The sequence below is a fragment of the Epinephelus moara genome, chromosome 16, assembly GCF_006386435.1.
Source record: "Epinephelus moara isolate mb chromosome 16, YSFRI_EMoa_1.0, whole genome shotgun sequence".
NCBI lineage: Eukaryota > Metazoa > Chordata > Actinopteri > Perciformes > Serranidae > Epinephelus > Epinephelus moara.
Window position 1 is genome coordinate 32,193,326 of NC_065521.1, and position 6,653 is coordinate 32,199,978.

Below are 6,653 nucleotides of genomic sequence, written 5' to 3' on the forward strand. Positions count from 1 at the left end.
CTGGAGGTCTGGGTGGAGGAGAGTGAAGGTGCCCTCTCCAAAGTGTCCTTGGTTAGTTCCAAAAGTGATAAAACAAACATCCGGCGACACGTCGATGTTAATTGCTTGACTACACTGCACTATCCACAAGGCAATTATTTTATTCAAAGGTTTCTTCTACAGAGGGAGTGAAGAGCTTTGTGGAGTGGGTCACTCTAAGTATGAGTCATCATAAACCTGCAAAACAAGCTCTATTTTCAACTAAAACACAAGTTTTCTTTAAAAAAAAAAGTTGAGTGCTTACGAATAAAATACTTCCCAGACACCATTTAATGTGGATGCCAGAGTCTCATTAAGGATGGACCGTCTCTGTAGGCTACTGCTGAGAAATGCATACGGCTGAAAACCCTTGTTAAGCAGAGACTACCTCCAAAATGACACCCACATTCTCTCTCACGCACAAACACACCTGGTGATCTGTCCATAACATCATTAACGCTCCTTTCTCTGTCTCCTGTGTCTGTAATCTCTGAACAAATCACTTTCTCAGGCTGGATTGTGGCCACCAGCGACCGCGTTGCTCCATAAATCTGCACCTCCATACTCCCTAGGAGAGAGCGCGAAATAGAAGAGAGAGGAGATGGGAAACGGGTGGCAGGTAAAAAGAATGAGACTTTGGGAGGAAATTGAGTTGATCAAGCATTTCTTTGCCACAGTGCTACTTCAGACGTGCACAGCTTGCAAGGCATGGGTTACAGAGGAACAGCATTTCTCAGACACCACAGAAAATGAGGGACTGTATTACTGTGGCGGTGCTGGGAGGAGAAATTGAGCCAGTTATTCATTATTTTTTCAGTCAGGGATTTGTTTAGTAAGGCAGATTGAAAAACAACCCATAGGCTTATATGATACAGAACTTACTTTCCTGCTGGTGACTGGTTTTCACGACACAAGTACATAATTGAAGCATTAAATATCAGAGGGACTAAAAGATAAAGCCTTTTGAGAAATTGGTTAAACTGAATTTGGCTTTTGGCACCACTACTCATGCTAGCAGCTCTGTGAGGCCCAACTTAGGCTGCAATAGCACAGCATGCTAACTGTAGCTAATTGCTAATCAGCACATAAAGTGCAGTTGAGGCTGAAGCTGATGGGAATGTCAGTTTTTGCAGGTACAATGTCATGAGTTTCTGTCTGCAACTATGTTTCTCTTTGTTTCCTCTTCATCCTAAGCAGGCATAAATTGATGTTCATTCACTCCGGCCGCTGATCTTGTAAAAATATCGCACACAAACCACCATATGAAACAATGCCATTATTGACCCTGTTTGACTTTGCTGATGGGATGTGAAAGGATTTATGACCATGTGGCATTACTGTATGTGTGCAAATGGGTTTCTGTGTGCATGTGTACGTGTCAGTCAGGGTTACTATGCTGCAGTTTCAGTTCCATTCATTTTAATTCTATGTTAACTTCCAGTTCTCACTTCATTTTGGTTTAGTCATCATGACTGAAAATTATGTTAATGATTCAAAAACAAAACAGAACTTGATGCTAAACAGCATGCTTTGAGATAAAAGCTAATTCACTCAAAATGACAACACTAACATGGTCACACTGATGGGAACTGCCCATTGGTTCGACAGCCCATTGGTTCGACATCCCATTGTTCCGAACATATTAAACTCATTGTTCCGAAATCCGTTCCGAAATCATCATGATGCCCTGTGGTTAAGGTCTGGTTAGGTTTAGGCACAAAAACCACTTGGTTAGGGTCAGGAAAAGATCATGGTGTGGGTTAAAATGAAAAAGAAAGTGACAAACACATAAGCCGTGAGCATGCTCCGCCTCAAGCCGGTCGCGGCGCACCATACGCCCGCCGCGAGCCGTTCAGCACCGTGGACAGTCGGACTAATGGGATGTCGAAACCAATGGGCTGTCGAACCAATGACATGGACCCACACTGATGCTGCTAACATGCTCACAAGGACAATGCTAACGTGAGGACAATGCCAAAATGCTCACATTGACATTGCTAACATGCTCATGATAACAATGCTAGACTGCTCACACTATGACAATGCTAGCATAATTACAATGACAAATCCAACATGCTCACAGGGACAATGCTAAGACTCAATTCACTCAATTAACTTATTAAATTTAACATGCCCACAATGACTATGCTAGCGTGCTCTCAATGATGCTAACATGCTCATATGTTCACGATGACACTTTCAAAATGCTCATAACAACAACAATGCTAACTTTCTCACAATAACAATGCTTAAATGTTCACAATGACAAATCTAACATGCTCACAATGACAATGCTAACATGGTCACACTGATGCTGCTAACATGGTCACAAGGAAAAGGCCAGAATGCTCACATTGACAACGCTAACAACGCTGACAATGCTCACAATGATGCTAATGTTCATATGCTCACAAAGACAATGCTAACATGCTCATAATAACAATGCTAACTTGCTAACAAAGACAATTCTAACATGTTTACAGACTCACAATGAAAATGCCGAAATGCACACAACAAAAATGCTAACATGTTCACAAGGACAAGGGTAACATGCTCACAATGATGCTAACATGCTCACATTTGGGGGCGGCAGTAGCTCAGCCCATACGGACTTGGGTTGGGAACCGGAGGGTCACCGGTTCAAGTCCCTGTCCAGACCAAATGCAGAGCGTGGACTGGTGGCTGGAGAGGTGCCGGTTCACCTCCTGGGCACTGCCGGGGTGCCCTTGAGCCAGGCACTGAACCCCCCAACCGCTTGGGGCACCTGACCAAGGGCAGCCCCCTCACTCTGACATCTCTCCACTTTGGGCATGTATAGGTCCTGTTTGTGCATGTGTGTGTATTTCGGACCTGTGTGTTAATGACAACGGAGTGAAAAAATTGAATTTCCCCTCAGGGGGATTAATAAAGTAATTAAAAATTAAATTAAATTTAGAAAAAACCATACTCCCAATGACAATGCCAAAATGTTAACAATAAAAATGTTAACATGTTCACAAGGGGTCATCCCTATGTTTCCCAGGTTCTATGTTTCCCGGGGTTCTATGTTCCCCGCTTACCACCCAAAAAGGTTCTGTCTTTCCTGGGTTCTATGTTCCCCGCTCAACCAAAAAGGGTTCTATGTTTCCCGCTTGGTCGAGCATTGGTTGGTTTGTGTAAGTGGGGAACATAGAACCTTTTTTGCAGGGTTAAGTGGGGAACATAGAACCCGGGAAACATAGAACCCGGGAAACATAGATACGCTCCCATTCACAATGACAATGCCAAAATACCCACATCATGACAATGCTAAAATGCTCACACTATGACAATGCTAACATGCTGATGTTTAGCAGGTATGTTTACCATGATGGCAATCCAATAGTAATGCATGCATGCTAACATATGCTAAGTAGCGCAAAATGGGGCGTCCTGGTAGCTCATTTGGCATAATGCTTACCATTAAAGCCGAGTCCTCATCTCAGCAGTCCAAGTTCAAGTTCAGCCAAAGCCCTTTGCTGTATGTCCTCCCCTCTGTATCACCAGCCTTTGCTGTGTCACTATGAAGATAAAAAAAGAAAATGATCCAACAGTTATCAAGGCATTTCACTCAAAGTCACAAATGTCGCCCTAATGAGAGGGTAAGAGAAAAAGTCATCTGGGAGCCATGAATGTCTGTATGAATATTCAAGGCATTTCCTCCAGCAGTTGTTTGCTCTACTTTAATTTTTGACCTTCTTCACAGAAAGCTAAGAGTGACCAGTCAACTGTTATGTTACATTGCCAGTGGTGAATAGGAGGGTATTTGTATACAGGGCATACCACCCTCTTTTTCTGGCCATTCACAGTATACTCACCTACAAGCCAAAAGGCCACTGAAATATATAGGAGAGTGTACGCACTTCCTCCTCAGTCATCTTCCTGTCAATCTAGTAGTATACCCACCTCATCAACTTCCATTGCACTGCACATTGCTGCAGTACTTCCAGTTAAATACATCCTTCAACAGGTCTCCACCCAGAGGCTGAGATCCTTTCACCACCCCTGTCACCAGAGAGGAAGAGAGACAGATGAAAAAAAAAAGAGACAGAAGCAAAGAGAGAGAAAGTGAAGAAAGGCACGAAACATATGGGAAATGCAACCGTTTCATTGTGTCACAGCCACCCTGCTGGTTCCTTAAGTGCCTGGACATCCATGTGTGCCAAACAGTGTTAATATGACTGGTACAACCGGGGACAGTTCCTGCTGAGGTATTGACAGAGAGCTAACAGCGGGGCGGCCCGGTGGTGCTGAGGACAACAAATGAAAGATGAGAGAGTCCCGAGGGTAGCAGAGAAGGGATGCACTGAGAGAAAACAGGAGAAAAAGAAAAGTGATAAGGTAGGTCAGCCTGAACGCAGAAGGTGGGGACAGGAAGAGACATATAGTGAAAAATGGAAATGTTTGAGTTCAAGTGAGAGGGGTAGTGTGCTGCTGCAAATATAGAAAACTCTATCACTTTTCTGGAGTTTTGCAAAGGAGCGACACACCAGAAAAAGAAAAGACAAGACACTGAGTTTGATAACTGAGAAAATAGAAATCTGCCAGGGCTGCCATGGTCTGGTGCCTCCACTGAAAAGTTCATCCACTTCTTATCTTGGGTCTGTCTTTCCGTGTGTTCATCTTCTTCCATTCACAGGGACAAACATAAAAGGTACGCCTTATTATTGAGGACATTTGAAGAACAAGGCCTCAGCAAACAGTGCATCATGTCTACACAGATTTCTCAACATTGTCCCTGGGTCCAGTGGAGCTTTTACTAAAATCCTCCTCATACCGCGTGTCCTCTCCAGGCTGAGTAATTGCCCCAGTAGTGAATGGATGCAGCTCTACAACAAACATTTTTTGTGTATCTTAGATAAACAGTGCCTTCCTAGGTTATATTTGTGTATGTGCACATTGTGATTTTGTTTAGCAGAGTGCATCTCACTCAATTTTTTTTATTTATTTATATACCACTGCCAAATGACTCATCCTGAAATGATTGCTGTTATTCCAAAATGTCTCCTTGTTTCTTTCAGTGAGCTTTGGACGCTGCCATGTTGCTCCATGCTCACTGATGAGATGCTAGATGTTCTGTATAATAAGATATTCAGGTCTGGTGTTTTACAACATCATTTGTTCAATGGCCCAGAGTAGACAGTGTTCAGTTACGGATGGTGTTTTTATCATTAGGTGAGCTAATTTAGGCTGCGGTATAATTTAATTTAGTGCAAGTGCGTACAAGTTCACACACATCTATCTGTCAAAATAAAAACAGGTGTGAAACTCAGATGAATTAATTAGATATTAAATTTACTTGGGAATGAATTGAGAAATACTCTGTTGTTCCATGAAACAACGCTGCTTTCTCTTGTAGGAGGGTGTATCGAGCAGAATTTGGGGAGAGCTAATAGAACTAGGATAATACAGCGCTTCTAAGGCCGTTCTGGTCATTCATTTAAATAGACCTCAAATCATCATCATCAAATCAAGCTTAATGATTTCTAATTAGCATATAATGATAGGATGACCAACCCTCTCCAGTGGCTGTGAATCTGAATGAGACTTTTTTTCCATCTCCACTCAGGCTGTGAATGAGACAAAGATGTGAATGATGTTGTTTCTGGTGATTTATTGTCGCTATTACAGCAATTCATCATCATCTAGTAAATCTCTATCATGTACCTCCAGACTGTGTAATTAAATGTAGCACATTTCCCCCAGGGCGTCCGGTGGATTTGTGTTTGAGGTGGCGTGTGTTTAGATCCTGCTAACAACAATGGTTGTGAATTCAAGTTCGTACAGCATCTAACTTCCAGAAAGTGTTTTGTTAAGTTGATTTAAAAATTGATGGTCATAAAAATCAACCGCACTCAGGCGGTGAAACTGGGGGAAACAAACCTGCATCTCATGTACAGAGATAAAGAGTACAAAACAAGAAAATGGCAGGAAACAGTCGTAACCACTTCCTTTGCAGGAATGCAGAAGTGATTACTTGCCTCACTACCGAACGCAAAGGGAAGGTTTCGGCATGTGCGTGTGGGTGTTGCTGCAGATATGATGGCAAACAACAGCATGATGCAACACATTCTGACTATAACCTGACCCTTGGTTTTCTAGTGCATCGTGCTTTTAACCAAGGCGGTGAAAGGTCCGAATGGAAGAGGAACCCAAACAGAAAAGATGTGCTCTTGATCCACACCACTGGTAGTACAGAAAAAAAAACGAAGTTAGGCCTGAGGATGATGCCAGAGAAATGGCCTATCTATTTGCCATACAGTAGCTGGTATAGGACATCTCAGATTCAGCTTGTCAGGCTCAGGCAGCTAAACTTGCCTTATCTTTCATTTCAATCAGAAGAATGAAGTAAAGATAATATTTAAAGCACAAAATGAGTGTACAGCTTACCAGATGTTTTGTGCTGATTAAGATTTAACAAACGTCTTTGGCGATTGGACACCAGAGGGAGATATTTTGTGATCGAGGGACATCTGAGCAGCAGCAGGATAAATCCCCCCCATGGAGTCCAGACACTGGAGTTGGTGGTGGTGGCTGATGGCTCTGAGGCTGCTGACTGTTGAGATGAGGCTGATGAATCTGTAAAGACTAGGTGGTGATGGGGAGGTGGGGGGTGT

The 6,653-nt window shown here is 42.9% G+C and overlaps 1 long non-coding RNA gene across 2 annotated transcripts; it reads right to left on the minus strand.

The window, feature by feature from the left end:
• Positions 1-1,552: 1,552 nt before the first annotated feature.
• On the minus strand, positions 1,553-4,650 carry LOC126403016 (uncharacterized). 2 transcript variants are annotated; one of them, XR_007571279.1, is made up of 3 exons: positions 3,943-4,650; positions 3,458-3,557; positions 1,553-2,868 (listed from the first exon to the last, which is right to left on the minus strand). It is a non-coding gene; the product is annotated as an uncharacterized LOC126403016 (long non-coding RNA). The 2 variants fall into 2 exon arrangements; XR_007571278.1 differs by lacking the exon at positions 3,943-4,650 and adding an exon at positions 3,855-3,941.
• Between the last annotated feature and the right edge of the window lie 2,003 nt (positions 4,651-6,653).